Raw genomic sequence first — 22,533 nt, forward strand, 5'->3', positions numbered from 1 at the left:
GAGGCTACCTGGGAGACCGAGCGGGAAATGTGGAGCAGATATCATCACTTGTTTGAGGCTTCAGGTATGTTTCTTGACTCGTTCGAGGACGAACGTTTGTTTAAGAGGGGGAGAATGTGACGACCCAGCCAGTCGTCTCATGAGTTACTGCTCTATTTTCTCTATTTCTGCTTTTTATTGCTTTGTGTATCGGTTCTATATGTGATCGGGTTGGTTGGCTCGAGTTCGGAAAGTATTTGGTAAGGTTTGGGATACTTAGTCTCTTTTGAGGAAGCTTAAATTGGAAAAGTCAACTGGATGTTGAATTATGTGTTAGAGGTCTCAAATGTGAATTCTGATGGTTCGGATAGCTTCGAGAGGTGATTTGGGACTTAGGAACGTGATCGGAATGTGTTTTGGAGGTTCGGAGTAGATTTAGGTTTAAATTGGCGAAAGTGAATTTTGGCGTTTTCCGGTTGATAGGTGAGATTTGATATAGGGGTCGGAATGGAATTCTGAGAGTTGTAGTAGCTCCGTTGTGCCATTTGGGATGTGCGTGCAAAGTTTCAGGTCATTCAGACGTGGTTTGGTTGGGTTTTTGATCAAAAGCGTAATTTAGAAAATTTTAGAAACTTAGGCTTGAATACGATGTATTTTGGTTGATTCGATGTTGTTTGAGGCATTTTGAAGATTTGTACGAGTTTGAATAAAGGTATGGGATATGTTTGCGCTTTTGGTTGCGGTCCCGGGGGCCTCGGGGTCATTTCGGATGGTTGACGGAGAGTTTGGAATTTTTGGTGAACCTATAGATTTTCTGGTTCTATTGTTTCCACACCTGTGGATTAGGGACCACAGGTGCGATGCCGCAGATGCAAAGAAGAAGGCCTCACAAGAGGAAAGGGCCTAGGAAGGCTGGAGCAGCAGAAGCAGTTAGGGAGCCGCACCTCGCAGGTGCGGGCAATGTATCGCAAATGCGATTTTGGGTGACTTAATTGAAAACCGCAGAAGCAGGAATTGGGCCGCATATGCGAAATCCTTGGGCTAGAAGGTATAAATTGTCTCCTTCGCAATTTTTGAGTTATTCCACCATTTCTACGTCAGTTTTGGAGCATTTTTGGCGATTTTGAAGAGAGAATTCAAGGGAACTTCGTTGAGGTAAGGATTTTGGACCTAAAACTCATTCCTATGGTATTATTTCACGGATTAGAGCTATAATTAATGGAATTTAAAGGTTAAAATTGGGGAAACTAGGGCTTGGTATTGGAGACCTAAACTTGAGGATTTGAGGGACCATTTGTGGTCGGATTTTGGTACTTTTGATATGTATGAACTCGTGGGGAGATAAAGAATCTATTGATGTAACATTTATCGAATTCCGAGATGTGGGCCCGAGGGTCGGGTTTTGGTAATTTTGGGATTTATGCTGTAAATTGATTATTTTCGCTTGGGCTTCGTTCCCTTAACATATTTTGACGTCGTGATTCTAAATTTTGGATAGATCCGACCCGAGTGGAGGCCTATTCGAGGCATCGCGGGCTAGAGTTTAGACCGAATTTGAGGTGAGTAATGATTGTAAATGTTGTCCTGAGGGTATGAAACCCCGGATTTCACATTATTGTGCTATATTGAGGTGATACACACGCTAGATGGCGAGCGTGGGGTCGTGCACTATTGGGGATTGTGACTTAGTTCATCACGAATGATTGTTTTACCGCGTATTTGATTGAAAACTGTTTGTTATCATCATGTTTTGGGCTGAATGCCATATTTGGGGCCTCGTGCCAACTATTTGAACCCTTAGGAGATTTTTACTAATATTTCCTCGCTGTTTTAGTTTTATACTTGAACTCAGTTATGCTATAGTCTACTGTTTTCATAACTCAGCCATGTTTACTCTGTTTTAGCACTTAAATGATATTCTGGGTTGAGCACCATATTTTACTATGCCTGAGTGGCTTGTGTGATTTTGACTGAGTAAGGCCGAGGGCCTATGTTGTGAGGAAATATTGATTATGATTATGAGGTCAAGGGCCTGAGATTTGTACGCCACGATGTGGCTTGTTGATATGAGGCTGAGAGCCTAGTGATGATGCCACGAGATGGCTTGATATTGCGCTTGGGCCGTAAGGGGCCCCTCCAAGAGTCTGCACACCCCTAGTGAGCGCGAGTACCTATTGTGATGTGAGATATAGCCCGAGGGGCTGGTGTTGTTCTATGATATTGCCCGAGGGGCGATCCTTTATGTGTTCATCTTTCCTAATTGCCTGTCATTTACCTGCTTAATTGTAAAAAAGGCATTTCATGAAGTTTAAACTGAACTAATATGACTTTATATATCTTCACTGATTCACTGTTTTTACTAGCTTTTATTGCTTCATTATAGCATGTAATGTGCCTTACGTGATTTCATATTTCTCAGTCTTTATTTATGATTATTACTCACTAAGTTGGAGTACTCACTTTACTCCCTGCACCCCGTGTGCAGATTTAGGTGCTGCTGATCCTGCTTGCGAGGGTTGAGAGCTCCTGACAGATTTCAGAGTTCACGAGGTAGCTGCTCGGCGTCCGCAGCCCTGTGCTTCTCCCCCTTTATCTCATTTCCTTTTTATTGTTAGTGATTATATAATAGATTTGTAGACGCTTCAGACTTGTAGTATATTGATAGATGCTCATGACTAGTGACACCCCGATGTCGGGTTGTGTTGGTGTTATTTTCCGCAACTGTATTGTTTCACCTTATCTATTTGGGATATTTATTATGTTTAAGACTTACTTGCATTATCTTAACTTCTTAAAAATGAATTGGGAATGTGTCGGCTGGCCTTGTCTTCACGAGAGGCGCCATCACGACCGGGTTCGGGTTTAGGGTCGTGACAGTTCAAATCAGTTTATACATAACCAAGTTCAAGTAAAATCAGATATTCAAGAAATTTTAAAACTGTGACATATAGCAGCTAAGTGCAACAACAAATGAAAGCAAATACAGCCTCTCAGGGCAACAGTCACTCAACCTTCTCAATAGCTTGATCACTCGGCTCTTAGTCCTCAACACTCACACTCAATAGGTACATGCGCTCACTGGAGGTATTCAGGCTCTGGAGGGGCTCCTTCAGCCCAAGCGCTATATCACTGCAGCGTGCAACCCAATCCATAATATATAAATAGCCAAAAGGCTTGTTGTGGCGTGCAACCCGATCCACACACACACACACACACACACACATATATATATATATATATAAACCTAAGGCTCGTTGCGGCATGCAACCCGATCCATATATACACATATAGCTCATAGCTCTGCACTCAGGCCTAACTCAGCCACCAACCTCTCCAGTCTCTCAGGCTCTCGAAATCATACAAATCAGCCCAAACAAAGATAATAAGATGTATCAACAAGAAATAAGTAGAGACTAAGATATGACACGCAAGTAAAAACTGTAACTGAGTACAAAACATCAAATAGCAGATAATTCAACAAGAACACGACCTCTGCGGGTCCCAATAGTGTCATTATATAGTCTAAGCATGATTTCTAACATGATTTGCAGTCAAATATCTATAACACAGGGAGAGCATATAGCTAACAACAAGTTATTCAACTTTATAGTTCCACGGAATGGACCAAGTCCCAATTTTTAGGGTGCACGCCCACATGCTCATCACCTAGCATGTGCGTCACCTCCAAACCAATCACATAATGCATAATCCGGGGTTTTATACCCTAAGGACCAAATTTGAAACTGTTACTTACCTCAATCCAAGGAAAACTCTACTCCAAAATGCCTTTGCCTCGCGAATCGGCCTCCAAATGACCCGAATCTAGCCACAAGTAGTACAATACAATCAATATAGGCTAAATGTATCAATTCCACAAGAAGAATACAAAAGTATAACCAAAATCCGAAATTGGCTCAAACCCGGCCCCCGGGCCCATGTCTCGAAATCCAACAAAAGTTACCAAAACCTAAAGCCCATTCACTTATGAGTCTAATCATACCAAATTTACTCAAATCCGATAACAAAATACCATTCAAAACCTTAAAATTCTAGCCCAAGAACTCTTCCTCATTTTTTCAAATTTTCCACCCCAAATAACAAATTAGATGATAAAATTAAAGGTATAATCATGGAATTTGACCAAAATTAGATATGGATGTGCCTTCAAGAACTACCTATAGAATATTACGATCTAAATATACTCCAAAAAATTAGAGGCACAATTGGTACAGTCCTAAAAATTGACAGTTTACGACACATACAACACGGGGCAGGTACACCATACTATGCATTTTAGCACCACTGGGTAAGCCTTTACCTAGGAATGTTATTATCACGAACCAAACATAACATTTCGTGATGGCGCCTATCGTGGTACTAGGCAAGCCGATATTTCAAAAATACTTCCATCAATTAACAGAAAATGAATTGAGAAATTTAAAATAACCAGAGTTTTCATAAAAAAGGGTAGCAACCCAAACACAAGTGCGGAAACATAACTCCCAATAAGGGTGTCACTGAGCGCATGAGCATCTATATAACCAGTCTAGAAAGAACGGTCTACAATAGTTTATATGAAAATATATTTAAAGAAAAGACAAGGAAGGAGAAATAAAGGGCTGCGAACGCCGAGGAGCTACCTTATAAATCTCCGACGATCAACCAAGCACGAGATCAATGCCCACTGTGTCCAGAAACACCTGGATCTGCACACAAAGTGCAGGGTGTAGCATGAGTGCAACCAACTCAGTAAGTAACAATAATAAATAAAGAACTGAAGGATAGTGACGAGCTACATAGTTATAGTTCATTTTCAGTAATCTCATCAAGAAAGTAGACATGATTTCAAATCCGACAATTTAGGTCAAATCAGTTTATACATAACCAAGTTCAAGTAAAACCAGATACAATATCTTCCAGAAATTTAAAACAATGACATATAGTAGCTAAGTGCAACAACAAATGAAAGCAAATACAACCTTTCAGGGCAACAATCACTCAACCTTTCTCAATAGCTCAATCACTCGGCTCTCAGCCCTCAACACTCACACTCAATAGGTACCTGCGCTCACTAGGGGTGTACAGACTCCAGAGGGGCTCCTTCAGCCCAAGCGCTATATCGCTGCGGCGTGCAGCCCGATCCATAACATATAAATAGCCATAAGGCTCGTTGGGGCGTGCAACCTGATCCATATACATACATATACATATATATATATATATATACACACACACACACAATCCTAAGGCTCGTTGCGGCGTGCAACCCGATCCATATACATACAACCCCCAGGCTCATTGCGGCATGCAACCCGAACATATATACACATATAGATCACAACTCGGCACTCAGGCCCTAACTCAGTCACTAACTTTTCCAGTCTCTCGGGCTCTCAGAAATCATAAAAATTAGCCCAAACAGAGATAATAACATGTATCAACAAGAAACCACTAGAGACTGAAAAATGACACGCAAGTAAAAGCTGTGACTGAGTACAAAATAGCAAATAGCAGATAATTCAACAAGTACACGACTTCTGCGGGTCCCAAGAATGTCATCATATAGCCTAAGCATGATTTCTAGAATGATTTGCAGTCAAATTTCTACAACATAGGGAGAGCATATAACTAACAACAAGTTATTCAACTTTACAGTTCCATAGAATGGACCAACTCCCAATTTCTACGGTGCACACCCACATGCTCGTCACCTAGCATGTGCGTCACCTCCAAACCAATCACATAACGTGTAATCAGGGGTTTCATACTTTCAGGACTAGATTTAAAACATTTACTTACCTCAATCCAAGCAATATTCTACTCCAAAATGCCTTTGCCTCACGAATCGGCCTCTAAATGACCCGAATCTAGCCACAAGTAGTACAATACAATCAATATAGGATAAAGGAATCAATTCCACAAGAAAAATACGAAATTATAACCAAAAGCCAAAATCAGCTCAAACCCGGCCCCCGAGCCCATATCTCGAAATCCGACAAAAGTTACAAAACTCGAAAGACCATTCACTCACGATCTAATAATACCAAATTTTCTCAAATCCGATAAAAATCCCATTCAAAACCTTAAAATTCTAGCCCAAGAACTCTTCCTCATTTTCCCCAATTTTCCACCCCAAATCACAAATTAGATGATAAAATTAAAGGTATAATCATGGAATTTGACCAAAATTAGATATGAATCACTTACCCCAAACACCCACGCTAGAATCTCTCCAAAACTCGCCTTCTACCGAGCTCCCACTTCAATTTTATGATATGAACTCGAAACCCTTGTTTTGAATCTTTTGAATCTGCCTAGATGCACCTTCATCGCGAACACGACCTTCCTCTCACGTTTATGTAGACCATTCTGCCTGCCTCTCAATTTGACACTTCGCGAACATGACCATAGCTTCACGAATGCGAACCTTTGCCAACTCCACTCTACGCGAATGCGATCTCTGCCCCGCGAACACGTAGACCAAGAGCTTGGTGTCTCCAGCTTCCTCAACATCTCTTCACGAATGCGTTAAACTTCTTGCATTTGCGATGCCTCCACAGACCAAACATTCGCAAACGCGGGCTCCTCTTTGCGAACGCAAAGAACAAACTTCCATTAGCCTACAAGTACACTTCGCGAACGCGAGACCTTCCTCGCGAACACATAAGAGGAAACCAGATGAGTAAAAACCAGCAACTTCAGCTATTTCACCAACTCAAAACCAAGTCCGTTAACCACCCGAAATCAACCCAAGGCCCCCCGGACCTCAACCAAATATACCAACAAGTCCTAAATCACGATACAAAATTAGTCGAACCCTCAAATCACCTTAAACAACATCAAAAACATGAATTACACACAGATTCAAGCCTAATGCACTTTGAAATTTCCAAATTCTACAAACGACGTCGAAACCCACCAAATCACGTCCAATTGACCTCAAATTTTGCACACAAGTCATAAATGACACCACAAACCTACTCCAGCTTCTGTAAATCCAATCTGACCCTGATGTCAAAAAGTCTACACTCGGTCAAACTTTCAAAATTTTAACTTTCGGCATTTCAAGCCTAATTCTACTATGGACCTCCAAATCACAATCCAGACATGCTCCTAAGTCCAAAATCACCTAACGGAGCTAACAGAACCATCAAAATTGAAATCTGAGGTCATTTACACATTATTTAACATCCGATCAACTTTTCCAACTTAAGGTTTCAATTAAGAGACTAAGTGTCTCAATTCACTCTAAAATCACTCCGGACCCGAACCAACTAATCCAATAAGTCATATAACAGCTGTAGAATACAAAAAGGAGCAGAAAATAGGGGAACATGGCTACAATTCTTGAAACGACCAGCTGGGTCATTACATCATCCCCCTCTTAAGCAAATGTTCGTCTTCGAACGGGTCTAGAAACATACCTGGAGTAACAAATAGGTGTGGATATCTGCTCCGCATCTTCCGCTCGGTCTCTTAAGTAGCCTCCTCAATGGGCAAACCTCTCCACTACACCTTCACTGATGCTATATCCTTTGACCTCAACTTTTGAACCTACCGATCCAAAATGGCCACCGGCTCCACATCATAAGCCAAATCACCATCTAACTAAACCGTGCTGAAATCCAAAACATGAGATGGATTGCCGATATAGTTCCAGAGCATAGAAACATGAAATACTGGATCCATACACGACAACCTAGGTAGCAAGGTAAGCTTGTAAGCCACATCCCCAATAATCTGAAGTACATCAAAAGGCCCAATGAACTGAGGGCTCAACTTGCCCTTCTTCCCGAACCTCATAACACCCTTCATGGGCGAAACCTGGAGCAAGACCCGCTCCCCAACAATGAATGCAACGTCATGAACCTTCCTGTTGGCATAGCTCTTCTATATAGACTGCGCTGTGCAAAGCCGCTCCTGAATTAATTTAACCTAGTCCAAAGCATCGTGAACCAAGTAAGAACCCAATAGCCTAGCCTTACCCGGATCAAACCAACCCACCAAAGATTTACATCGCCTCCCATATAAAGCCTCATACGTAGCTATCTGAACGCTCGACTGATAACTGATGTTGTAAGAAAAATCTGCGAGCGGCAAAAATTGGTCCCATGAACCCCCAAAATCAATGACACAAGTGCGTAACATGTTCTCCAATATCTGAATAGTGCGCTTGAACTGTCCGTCCGTTTGATGGTGAAATGCTATGCTCAACTCAACCTGAGTGCCCAACTCCCGCTGCACAGCTCTCCAAAACTGCAATGTAAACTTCGTGCCTCTATCTGAAATAATGGAAACTGGCATACCGTGAAGGCGAACAATCTGTCTAATGTAAATCTCAGCCAACCGATTTGAAGAATAAGTAGTATCAACTGGAATAAAGTGCGCGGACTTGGTCAGCCAATCCACAATCACCTAAATAGCATCAAACTTCCTCGAAGTCCGTGGGAGCCCAAATACAACATCCATGGTAATCCGCTTCCACTTCCACTCTAGGATCTCTATCCTCTGAAGCAATCCACCCGGTCTCTAATGCCCATATTTTACCTGCTAACAGTTGAGACACCTAGCTACAAACCCAAGTATATCCTTCTTCATCCTTCTCCACCAATAGTGTTGCCTCAGGTCCCGGTACATCTTCGCGGCACCCAGATGAATGGAATAATGCGAGCTATGGGACTCCTCAAGAATCAACTCCCGTAGTATATCTACATTGGGCATACATATCCGGCCCTGCATTCATAATAATCCATCATCTCCAACAGTAACATCTATAGCATCATCATGCTGAAAATTGTCCTTGAGGACAAGAAAATGGGGATCATTATACTTGCATTCTCTGATGCGATCAAATAAGGAAGACCAAGAAACCACACAGGCTAGAACCTGATTGGGCTCCGAAACATCCAATCTCATGAACTGGTTGGCCAAGGTCTGATCATGAACTAAAAGAGGTCTCTCCCCAACTGGAATATATGCCAAACTCCCCATGCTCACCGCCTTCCTAATCAAGGCATCGGCCACCACATTGGCCTTTACCGAATGATACTAAATAGTAATATCATAGTCCTTTAGCAGCTCCAACCATCTCCACTGCCTCAAACTTAGATCCTTCTATTTGAATAAGTGCTGAAGGCTACGATGATCAGTAAATACCTCACAAGACACACCATAGAGATAGTGCCTTCAAATCTTCAATGCATGAACAATGGTAGCCAACTCCAAATCATGAACAGGGTAGTTCTTCTCATGGGGCTTCAACTGGCATGAAGCATAAGCAATCAATCTACCCTCATGCATCAAAACACACCGTAAGAACCAGAAGCTGATAGTAGAACTAGAACTGGAGTTGTAGTCAAGGAAGTCTTGAGCATCTGAAAGCTCTTCTCACACTCATCCAACCACTTGAAAGTAGCACCCTTTTGGGTCAATTTGATCAAGGGTTATGCAATAGACGAGAAACCCTACATGAAACGACGATAATAACCAGCCAAACTAAGAAAGCTCCGAATCTCCGTAGTTGAGGACGGTTTGGACCAACTTTAAACTGCCTCTATCTTCTTCGGATCCACCTGAATACCCTCACTGGACATCACGTTCCCCAAGAGAGCCATTGAATTAAGCCAAAAATCACACTTGGAGAACTTGACATAAAGTTTCTCCTCCCTCAACCGTTGCAACACAAACCTCAAATGATGGGCATGCTCCTCTTGGATACGAGAGTATACCAGGATATCATCAATGAATACAATGACACACGAGTTGAGATAAGGCTGAAATACACTGTTTATCAGATTCATGAATGTTGTTGGGGTGTTGGTCAGCCTAAAAGACAAAACAAGGAACTCATAATTACCATAACAGTTCCTCAAAGTTGTCTTAAGAATATCCAAGTCCTAAATCTTCAATTGGTGATACCCAGACCTCAAATCAATTTTGGAGAACACCCTCGCTCCTTGAAGTTGGTCAAATAGATCATCAATGCGTGGAAAATGATACTTTTTCTTTATTGTGACTTAGTTAAACTGCCTATAATCAATGCTCATTCTTATAGTGACATCCTTCTTCTTCTCAAACAGAACCGATGCACCCCAACGTGACACACTAGGCCTAATAAACCCCTTCTCAAGGAGTTCCTGAAGTTACTCTTTCAACTTCTTTAACTCAGCCGGTGCCATACGGTATGGAGAAATAGAAATGGGATAAGTGCCTAGCACCAAGTCAATACCAAAGTTAATATCCCTATCGGGCGACATACCCGGTAGGTCTGCAGAAAACACATCCGAAAAATCTCGCACCACCAAAACATAATCAATTGTAGGGGTAAGAGCACCAACATCTCTCACAGAAACCAAATAAGATAAATAACCCTTTCCAACCATCCCCTAGGCCTTCAAGTATGAAATCACTCTACTGGGAACATAGTCCAAAGAACCTCGCCACTCAATCCGTGGAAACCCCGGCGTCGCCAAAGTCATAGTCTTAGCGTGAAAATCCAATATAGCATGATATTAAGACAACCAATCCATACCCAATATCATGTCAAAATCAACCATACTAAGCAGCGAAAGATCAACTCTAGTCTCCAATCGCTAGTAGTCACTACGCACGACCGGTACACATAGTCCACAATAATAGTATCACCCACCGATGTAGATACATGAATAGATGAAGCTAAAGACTCACGGGGCATATCCAGATAATGAGCAAAATACGATGATACCAAATAGGTTGAACCAGAGTCAAATAATACAAAAGCATCTCAATGACATACTGAGACAATATCTGTGATCACAGTGTTTGAAGAAATAACATATGGTGTGGCAGAGAGTGCATAGAAATGGGCTTGACCACCACCTGATCGGCCTCCCCCTCAAGGGCAACCCCTAGCTGACTGAGCTTCACCCCGAGCTGGCCGGGCGAGTGGTGAAGTAACTGGTACTGAAGTCGTAGGCTAGCTCCTCTGCTAAGTTGGACCTCCCTCTAGGCGGGGACACTGCCTCCAGATATGATTAAACTTTCAACACTCGTAGCAACTCCCCCGTGTTGGTGGTGGAGACTGAAGGGAGCCCCGAGTACCAAGATACTACAATATAAGGAATAGAGCAAGAGACTCCAAGAAAGCAAACTAAATCATAGATACAAAAGTTTCCCTACAAAGGGGCTAGCTTCAACAACCCATAAGGGACGACTTGCCAAGCTACACAAATAGTTAATTTGTTTATAGTTGCAAAAGTTTTCCTACAAAGGGGCTAACTTTAACAACCCATAAGGGACGGTTTGCCAAGCTACACAACTCAGAACACTTTTGTACTATAACCAACGCTAGATGTTTATAACTCAAAAAACTTTCGTACTATAATAAGCTAACTTTCAAAGAGTATTCTTACTTTATTTTCATACATGGACCGGACTTTCCATCCATTCGAAAGAAAGAACAAGAGGGAAATTTAGAAAGCACTCATATGTAATATATCACAAAAGATTTACAAAGGTTACAAGATGATCTTCCAACTACTACAAGGCCTCCTATATAGAGGACTAGGAGGTTATTACAAGATAAACTTACATAATAAAATAAACCTATCTTACATGACAAACTTATCTACATATGGGTCCTTCTTGGCATGCGAAGGACTTTAGGCAAAACAACTAAAAAGCTCCTGAAAACATGTGAAAGTGGTGGAATATACATGGTGTAGCATGTGAAAGTATGAGGGAGCATGTGACTACATGTGAAATTAGGGTGTTGCATGTGACGAAGCATGTGGAAGCATGTGAAAACAAGTGGAAGTGGGGCCCGGATAATATGGAAAGATATGGGAATTTGTCTTGGCATGGGTAGGATATTTTTGAGGTTTTTTTTGTAGGTAATGTAGGATTACGGTGGGATTAACAGGGATTTAGATAATTATCCTTCATTGATTCTAGGGTTGTCTTCTAGGCATCTTTTCAAAGACCTAGTGTATTAATGCCTGGAACTTGACGGTCCTTCTCCGCTGTGTTCTTTCTCCTTTGGATTGAGAGATGTAATCCGTAACTTTAATCTGGAAATGTCGTGAGTGATCTTTTCTCGGATGACTTCGTATGGGGTTTGATATTCTTTTTCTACTTCACGGACTCTTTCCCAGTGAGGATGAGTATTGGTATAATTCTAGCTTGCCCAATCTTTTGGCCATATCTCTCTCGGGATGCACCTATTTTGTTGGAAAAGGATTCTTTGTGCCTCGCTATATTCTTCCTCCATTGATAAAATGGGCACGGGAAATTTCCACCAGAATGATGCTTCTGCTTGCGCCTGGACTTTTCCATTAATGATCTTCACTGGCCTATGGAACATGAATATCTTTGCTGCGTAGGAATCGCTGAAACATTTCATCAAATATCTTCTAGGCTTGAACCATAGTAAAAATACTTTAAGAGCTGGTGCAATGTTATCAAAATCTTGGAAGACGTTGCATTTGAATTCTATGAAAATATAATACTGATGGCATAGGTACCATAAAAACCATAATATTTCTTGTGGAAAATCCTTAGCTTGAGCTATGAATATATGGCAGAACGGATATTCTGGATTGACCCCATATGGCTTGAGAATTGATCCTCCATGTTGCTAGAAAACTTGGAGCTCATAATACATTCTTCTTTCCATAATAATTGACGGATCAAAGGGATCCATGAGGTTGAACAACTCCGGTGGATGGTCTATTGGCTTTGATGAACTTGTTCCTGGTGTACTTGAAAGTATGAAGATGTGGCTAATTAGCTTTTGCTTTGACTTCAGTTTTGTTGGGGAAAATCGTTTTGAGAATGCTTCCGGTCGAGACAGAAAATCTGCGAGAATATTATCTTTTTTTTTCAGGTGCTTGACTTGAAAGTTGTATGGAGAGAACCATTGAGCCCACCTGAGAATCTGAGGATTGGGAATAATTTTTCCATTTAGCTGAATCATCTTTGGGAAGGCCTCCATATCCATCTCTATTAGAAATTCTGTATGGATAAGGAAGAAATTGAATTTCATGATTCCATTCTTTAATGCAAAAATTTCCTTGAAAGTGGAGTGATAATGTTGCTCGGTATCTTTGAACTTTCCATTGGCGTATCCACATATTTTTCTCTGGCCATATTTTTCTTCAAATAGAACAGCACTCCAATATTCATGGCTGGCATCTGTTTGTAGTATCTTCTTTCCATCTGAAGGATGTAGAGAGACTTGGCATGTTTAGATATCTCTTTTATTTTTCTGACTGCTTCATCCTGTTTCTCTCCCCATGATGGAGGATTTTTCTTGAGAATTTCAATGAGCGGTGAAATGTATGTAGAGATATTTGGGATGAAATATCTTACATTATTTATTATGCCCAAGAATTGTTGGATCTGTTTTGTAGTGAGGTTGTTATCCGGGAATTTGAGTAATTCCCGACATATATGTGGTCCTGGACTGTATTCACCTTGGGCAAAATGCAGTTCGAGAAAATCAATCTCCTTTTGAGTAAGAACCATCTTTTTTGCATAAAGCATGATCTCGTACTGTGCTACCAATGCCTCAAATTGACGAAGCAAGTTGATATGTTCCTCCAATGTATCACTAAATAATAGGATGTCATCTATATAAACTAAAGAGGTATGGAGGATGGGTTGGAATATTTTTATCATGGCTTTTTGGAACAAGGAGGGTACGGTTTTCAATCCGAAGGGCATGACTTTCCATTGGAAGTGATGATCGAGGATGCAAAATATCATCTTGCGTCTTTCTTCAGGGTGGATTCCCAATTGCCAAAATCTGGATTTTAAATCAAACTTGGAAAAATATTTGGCCTTGGCTAATTGGGAGAAAAGGGTGAGTTTATTTGGGATAGTAAACTTATCATCTTGGAGGAAATGGTTAAGTGGCTGGTAGTTGATGACTAACCTGAGTTTTCCTCTTGTCTGTTCAGCTCTTTTGTTGACATAAAATGCTTCGCATGCCCATTGTGAATCTGATGGCTCTATCAGATCAAATTCCAAAAGTTCTTCACATTCTTTCTTTGCAAGCTGAAGATGGTCTGGATTCATCCCTGAATGGCTGGCTTTTGTTGGATTGATATTTTCATTCTTCTTGAAAGGGAGCTTGATAAAAAACCATCATTTTTCCATGACGGGTGTTTCCCTTTCTTCATGAAATCCTTCTGGGATTCAGCACATGAATGTTCAATGGGATTTTGCTCAATCTCTTTGATTTGTTCATCGTCGGTGATTTGGAATTGCCTCGGAATTTCAGAATAAGGTCTGAACATCTTTTTAAAAGCTATCCCGTTAGCCTTGATCTGGAGTTGATCTCTAAGTTGTCTGTAAATGTCGGACCCAATAATTAGATCCTTTCCTGGTACATCAGATCCTAGAAACTTGGTTCTATACTTCAATCATGGAAAGAACTCAATTGTGACTGGGTGCTTTGTAACGACAGTTGTGGTCAAGATTGCATTTGATGTAGTGTTGAAATCCTTAAAATGCGGCACCCATTGATCTTCAAGGAGAACAACAGGATTTATGAGTGAAGAAGCAGTTGTGGTGTCGATGAAAGCAATAACTCGAGTTGGTTTATCCCATTTGGATGAATAGACTTTGAGTTCTACTTGAGGAACGACTACGAGAGCATTGATCTCCTCTCGGGCTTCGATCACTGGTTCTAAAATTTGGTATTAATCATTGCCTTGATCTTCATAGATATCAAGAGAGAATAAAGTTTCTTCATTAGGTTCATCATCCACAGAGAATATGGATTCAAGATCCTTCTCTTTTCTAAGATGTATACCAGTGTAATATTCAATCTCTTCAAGGAGTTTGATAGATCTTCTTGATTGGGGACAATTTTTTGCAAAATGTCCAATCTTATGGCAAATATATAAAGCATTTGTTCTTCTTGTGAAAATTTCCTGTCCTTCTGCGTCTGAAATATTTTCTACGTCTCTTGGACCTTGATTTCCCCTCTGGAATTCTTGGCCATCTGAACCTCCTGAATTCTCTCCTTTGCCTGGATGTATGGCAGGAACATCCTGATCTGGTGATTAAATCAGATTTGCGGCATGCTTTGTCAAGCGCTGGATTGTGCTGGATAATTTGCTTTAGGGCTGAGCGCATTGTAGAAATGTCATCCAATGCGACGAAAATAGCTTGCCTGATATAACCAATTTGTGGGATTGTTATAGACTGAAACCTTTCTTCAATGATGGTCATGGTTCGTCTTGCCAACAACTTTGGAAGGGAAGAGACAAAGGCTTGCTTCATATTGATGTCTCCTCCGGTTTCAAAGTATATCTTCGCCATTTTTTGAAAATGTCTGTCAATGTCATTTCTGTCGAATGACACACACTTCATCTCGAAGAGTTGTCTTCACATTTTCTCCTGTCTTTGGCCAGTATTGCCGCTGAAAACTTCATGTAGGATCTTGATGTTGAAGGCAAAATCTTGGGAAGTAAGAAAAGTATTTTTGTCTTGAATTCCAAGTGAGTTCCCCCAATCTCTGAGGATTCCTGAGAATCGTGAAGTGAGTTCTGACAGGATGATATACTTTTCTTGTTCCACCAAATTTTTGGTCACCATCCAAGTATAGAACTCTTGGATCCTTTGAGGCCATTTTGAAACCTTGACGTCATCTAAGGTGAAAGTGTGAAAGCCAGTTCCAACTCGTTTTGACGCTATGGGCTCATATTTGCTTTCTGGGTTGGCTCATCTATCATGCCTTCTTGTTCCTCATCTACTTCAGATACTTCTGGGTTGCTTGGCTGGTTTACAAATATTGGGGGATTGTCGTCTTCAGAATAGTTCGTTGTGGATTCATTGCTTGATTGAGAGCTATCTTCCATTGTTTCATCGTCTGATGAATTCAAAGATTCCGACCATAAAGTATCTTATTCTGATATGTATCTTGGCTAGGAGACATAGAGGTCAGGAGCCTTCTGGTCAGAAATCATCAGATTTCAGGGTTAGACCCTTTTAAACTTTCTCCTTGGTCTCACTTTTTCTTGGTTTGTTTCTGTATTGCAAGGGCATCTTTCCTTTCACAAACCATTTTTCCGATATCAAAATCATGTTCTTATTGTAAGGGTTGGGTGAAAGAGATTGGATTTTGTGAGGTAGATGGTAAAGTAGAAAAGGTGTAGTCTAATTTAGGTGGGGAATATGCTTGCGGAGACATAGGGAATAAGGTAGGTTTTGAGGAGAAAACTGGGGTTTTTTGTGGCTCAAAGTGGTCATTTTTCAGAAGTTGAATTTGTTCTTTGATGGAAATCGTCTCCTTTTGTTGTTGCTAGAAGAACTGGAAAAGTAAAGTTCCTGGAAGACAAATCTCATATTGTAAATTTGTCAATCTTAGTTCCAAGGCTTTGATTAGTCCGGCATGGTGAGACGATGTCTGCTCCATCTTTTTCTCAATTGTTTCCACTTTGCTCATCATTTTGTTTTGTGTATGGGCCACTTTCTTTATGGTGTTGCCTATGTTGTTCAGTACCTTGTTTTGGCAGATGGAGTTTTCTGATTGCCAGTTCATTGTTGCTTCGATGCCGCTTGTTGGGGTTTTTTCTCCAGTAGGTAGCACTGTGTTTTTCTTGGGAATTTTTGGAACATGACTTATACCCTCTTTTTCAAAAGGTTGAAGTGAAGGAAAATCTTGGGTATGGATGGAGATTGAAGAACATAGCATGAATATTTGTGGTTGTGTGAGATTTATGGTTTTTTGAGTTGGTGAAGTTTCAGGTTCAGGTGGCTTTTTGAATTCTGGGGTATGAGCTGATGGTGATTTGGGTTGGGATGTGATTTCACTATCCTCCTAACTTGGAGTGAATTTTTCTGGTAATTTTGGCGATGCCTGGGTTTTGTAACTGACAAGACATATTTACCTAGACGGCTTAATGAGCCAATTGAAAGATCGTTATTTTCATATTTGACTTGAAATTGTTTTAAGTGGTTTTCCCCTTTTTCTTGGATTTTGGTTTGGTTTTGTTGAGGCCGAACCTTTCCCAATGATGCTGGTGGTGTTCATCATATTCTCCAATTGGATCTTCCAAACAGTCTTGACAGTTGCAATCAAGATCCCAAGGGCAGTGTCCCGTAAAGGGGATTTGAACCACGAAGTCTTTTTTCCTTCTTTGTCAAAATTTTGACACCAGTCATGTTCTTCCATGATGCTTTATATATTCCAAAAGAACTCCCCATCAGGTTCAGGGTATGTATCTGTTGTATCTTTGGGTTGAATCATTTGGCAAGAGAAGATGGTTTTATTAGATTTTTGAGATGGGAATGGTCAAAGCTTATGCAAACGGTTTTGTCATTTCTTTTGGTACAAGTTGGTTCACCAGATTGTAGGGATTCCTCTGGTTCTCTTAACTTTTCATAATTTATGATCCAGGAATCAGAAAGAATTTTGACAAGTTCATCTCTGAAAATTTGTCTGGGTATTTGGGTGCACATGGTGTTTCCTTTGGTAGCATCAATATTTAAGAGTAAAGCATTTTCTCCTCCGGGAAGGCAAAGATCCATGGCATGATTTTGGAGTTGCCACGCCATTTGGTGATGAAGAGTGGCTTGGATGGAATCTTTAGCTTGAGGGGCTCCTTGGATTTGGACTTGAATTTTTAGAGTTTCGGTTAAGTATGGATCATAAAGGGACATGTTGAAATTTGGAAAGACAATTATGAAGACAGTCCTAGCATTCAAGGTAACTTCTGCAGTGCCCAAATTTGCATGTTGGTACTCCAGGTATCTTGTATCTAGAAGAGAAAGTCGAGCTACAATAGGTTGACCTTTTCTTCTGTGATATGTTAAAGCGATTCAGATAACACCAAAATGGATATGGGTAAAACCATGATCTCTCTATTGTCTGGGAAAATCATCTGAGATTTGAAGAGTGATAAATTGTTCTTCTTGAGTGGCAAGAATAGGATGCTGGTCAAGTTTTGAGGCAACAACATATTCTTTGACTCCTTTTGGTTTGTGTTGGACTGAGGAACGAATTTGGGTCCAGGGTGCAAATGATATTTTGGCGAAAGTTGAGTAGGGGTTTATGAGGGGTAGTTCAGTGGAGGATACTTTTTGTTCATCGGGCAGGATATCTACTTCATAGAGGTAATCATATTTTTTGGACAAGGTTTTATATAGAGTAGGAGACATATTCATTTTTGAAAGGGAAGAGGATGATGGAAATGACTCAAACATATTTAGTAAACTGTTCCTCCTTCCGAAAGGATGGGCTGGCTCTGATACCACAATATAAGGAACAGAGCAAGAGACTTCAAGAAAGCAAACTAAGTCATAGATACAAAAGTTTCCCTACAAAGGGGCTGGCTTCAACTTGGCATAGATGAGCCCTGAACCGATGGAGCACGAGACAAACTTTGAACTGGAAGGGCACTGAGAGATGAGTAACCTTAATGAGAACTATGTGAACCATGGCCAGATGATGCACCACGGTCAATCGGACGAGCCGTCTGAGCATGCCTATAGGGGCGACCCCTGACGTGGTAGAACTGACCTCCAGAAGGAACACCGCTAAAACCACCTAAACCACGAGACCTCTTGGAATCCCTCTCAACCCGCTCATAGCTACGGACCAACTCTATCTGCCGAGCAATGTCAACAACCTCATCGAAAGTAGCACCAGACACCCTCTTTCTAGTCATAAGCACATGCAACTGAAATATGAGGCCATCAATGAACCTCCTGATCCTCTCCCTATCAGTGGGAACCAACCAAACTACATGACGGTCCAACTTAGAAAACCTTATCTCGTACTGCGTCACAGCCAAATCATCATGATGTAACTGCTCAAACTGTCTGCGTAGCTCCTCTCTACGACACTATGGCACATACTTCTCCAAGAAGAGAATGGAGAACTCCTGTCATATAAGTAGCGCTGTACCGACTGTCTATCATTAGTCTCCCACCAGTTGAAGGCAGCTCCAATAAACTGAAAAGTAGTCAACGAGACCCTACTGTTCTCCAGAATACCATCTGTATGAAGAATCCTTTAGCATTCATCCAAGAAACCTTAGGCATCCTCTGACTCTGCCCCGCTGAAAGATGGAGGCTGGAGTCTACCAAACCTCTCTAGTCTCCGCTGCTCATCATCAGTCATACCAGGAACCACATGGGCCTGAGCAGCTACCACCGGCTGGTCTGGTAGTTCCCCCGGCCTTTGGAGTCCCTGCATCACCTGCTCGGGTGTACGGGCGGCGAAAGTTTGAGTACCTCCCCCAGTCTGAGATATGGTTGTTGCGGCCAAAACAGAGACCGCCTGAGCAAGACTGGTGCATATGGTCAAAATCTAAGCTAAGGCCTCCGGAAGGCCTTGAATCACGATGGGCACAACTGGTGCCTAAGCTGGCCCCACAAGCTCATCCAAAACTAGGACCTGCTCCTGAACTGGGGAAACTGGTAGATCTATAAGAGCTACCCTAGCTATTGTACGAGCTACACCTCTGCCCCTACCGCGGAATCTACCGCGACCTCGGCCTCTCGTGGCCCTGACTGGTGGTACTGGTGGCTGTCCATCCTACCCAGTAGTACGTGTCCTCACCACATGTGAGAGAATAGAATAATATAGTTTAGTTACCAGAATCAACATATTTGCATGACAACAATTCAAGAATGTGAAATTTTCTAAGGGTTCGACAGCTTCTCGAAGATATGTACAGATGTCTCCATACCGATCCGCATGACTCTACTAAACCTGCTCATGAGACCTATGTAACCTAGGCTCTGATACCAACTTATCACAACCCAAACCTAACATGTCGTGATGGAACCTATCGTGGTACTAGGCAAGTCGACATTTCAAAAATACTTCCATCAATTAAAAAAAATGAATTGTGAAATTTAAAATAACCAGAGTTTTCATAAAAATGGGGTAGCAACCCAAACACAAGTGCGGAAACATAACTCCCAAATCAGAGTGTGACTGAGCACATGAGCATCTATACAACTTGTGTAGAAAGAACGGTCTACAAGAGTCTGAATGAAAATATAATTAAAGAAAAGACAAGGAAGGAGAAACAAAGGGCTACGAACATCGGGCAGCTACCTCGTAAATCTCCGGTGACCAACCGATCACGAGATCAATGCCAACTGTGTCAAGAAACACTTGGATCTGCACACGAAGTGCAGGGTGTAGCGTGAGTACAACCAACTCAGTAAGTAACAATAATAAATAAGGAACTAAAAGATAGTGATGAGCTACACAATTATAATTCATTTTCAATAATCTCATCAAGAAAGTAGACATGCTATCAAATCTGACAATTTAGGTCACAACAGTTTATACATAACCAAGTTCAAGTAAAACCGGATACAATATCTTCCAGAAATTTCAAAACAGTGACATATAACAACTAAGTGCAGCAACAAATGAAAGCAAATACAGCCTCTCGGGGCAACAATTACTCAACCTTTCTCAATAGCTCAATCACTCGGCTCTCAACCCTCAACACTCACACTCAATAGGTACCTGCACTCACCGGGGAAGTTCAGACTCCGGAGGGGCTCCTTCAGCCCAAGCGCTATATCATTGCGGCGTGCTGCCCATTCCATAATATATAAATAGCCATAAGGCTTGTTGTGGCATGCACGCCGTCCACTTATATATATATATATATATATATATATATATATATATATATATATATATATATATATATATATATATATATATATATATAATCCTAAGGATCGTTGCGGCGTGCAACCCGATCCATATATATATAAACCTAAGGCTCGTTGCGGCATGCAACCCGATCCATATATACACATATAGCTCATAGCTCTGCACTCAGGCCTAACTCAGCCACCAACCTCTCCAGTCTCTCAGGCTCTCGAAATCATACAAATCAGCCCAAACAAAGATAATAAGATGTATCAACAAGAAACAAGTAGAGACTAAGATATGACACGCAAGTAAAAACTGTGACTGAGTACAAGACATCAAATAGCAGATAATTCAACAAGTACACGACCTCTGCGGGTCCCAATAGTATCATTATATAGTCTAAGCATGATTTCTAACATGATTTGCAGTCAAATATTTATAACACAGGGAGAGCATATAGCTAACAACAAGTTATTCAACTTTACAGTTCCACGGAATGGACCAAGTCAAAATTCTTAGGGTCCACGCCCACATGCTCGTCACCTAGCATGTGCGTCACCTCCAAACCATTCACATAACACATAATCCAGGGTTACAAACTATAAGGACCAAATTTAAAACCGTTACTTACCTTAATCCGAGCAAAACCCTACTCCAAAATGCCTTTGCCTCGCAAATCGGCCTCCAAATGACCCGAATCTAGCCACAAGTAGTACAATGCAATCAATATAGGCTAAATGTATCAATTCCACTTGAAAAATACAAAATTATAACTAAAATCCAAAATCGACTCAAACCCCTCCCCCGGGCCCATGTCTCGAAATCCGACAAAAGTCACAAAGTCTGAAAGCTCATTCAATCAGGAGTCTAACCATACCAAATTTACTCAAATCCGATAATAGAATCCCATTCAAAATCCCAAAATTCTAGCCCAAGAACTCTTCCACATTTTCCACAATTTTTCACCCCTAATCACAAATTAGATGATGGAATTGAAGGCATAATCATGTAATTTGACAAAAATTAGATAGGAATCACTTACCCTAAACACCCACGCAAGAATCTCTCCAAAAATCATCTTCTACCGAGCTCCCACTTCAATTTTATGATATGAACTCGAAACTCTCATTTTGAATCTTTTAATTCTGCCCAGATGCACCTTCATCACGAACGCGACCTTCCTATCGCGTTCGCATAGACCATTTTTCCTGCCTCTCAATTTAACACTTCAGGAACGCGACCACAGCTTCGCGAACGCTAAGCTTTGCCAACTCCGCTCTTCGTGAACGGAACCCCTGCTCCGCGAACGCGTAGACCAAGGGCCTGGGGTCCACAACTGCCTCAACATCTCTTCGGGAACGCATTACCCTTCTCGCGTTCGCGATGCCTCCACTGACCAAACCTTCGCGAACATGGGCTCCTCTTTGAAAATGCAAAGAATAAATTTCTATCAGCCTCCAAGTAAATTTCGCGAATGCAAGACCTTCCTCGCGAACGCATAGGAGGAAACCAGATTAGTAAAAACTAGCAACTTCAGCTATTTCACCAACTCAAAGCCAAGTCTGTCAACCAGCCGAAATCAATCCGAGGCCTCCGAGACCTAAACCAAACATACCAACAAGTCATAAATCATGATACAAGCTTAGTCGAACCCTCAAATCACCTTAAACAACATCGAAAACATGAATTACACACGGATTCAAGCCTAATGCACTTTGAAATTTTCAAATTCTACAAACGACGTCGAAACCCATAAAATCACGTCTGATTGACCTCAAATTTTGCACGCAAGTCATAAATGACACCACGAACCTATTCCAACTTTTGGAAATCCAATCTGACCCCGATGTCAAAAAGTTCACTCCTAGTCAAACTTTCCAAAATTCTAACTTTCAGCATTTCAAGTCTAATTCTACTACGAACCTCCAAATCACAAT

Source organism: Nicotiana tabacum, chromosome 20 (assembly GCF_000715075.1).
Source record: "Nicotiana tabacum cultivar K326 chromosome 20, ASM71507v2, whole genome shotgun sequence".
Lineage (NCBI taxonomy): Eukaryota > Viridiplantae > Streptophyta > Magnoliopsida > Solanales > Solanaceae > Nicotiana > Nicotiana tabacum.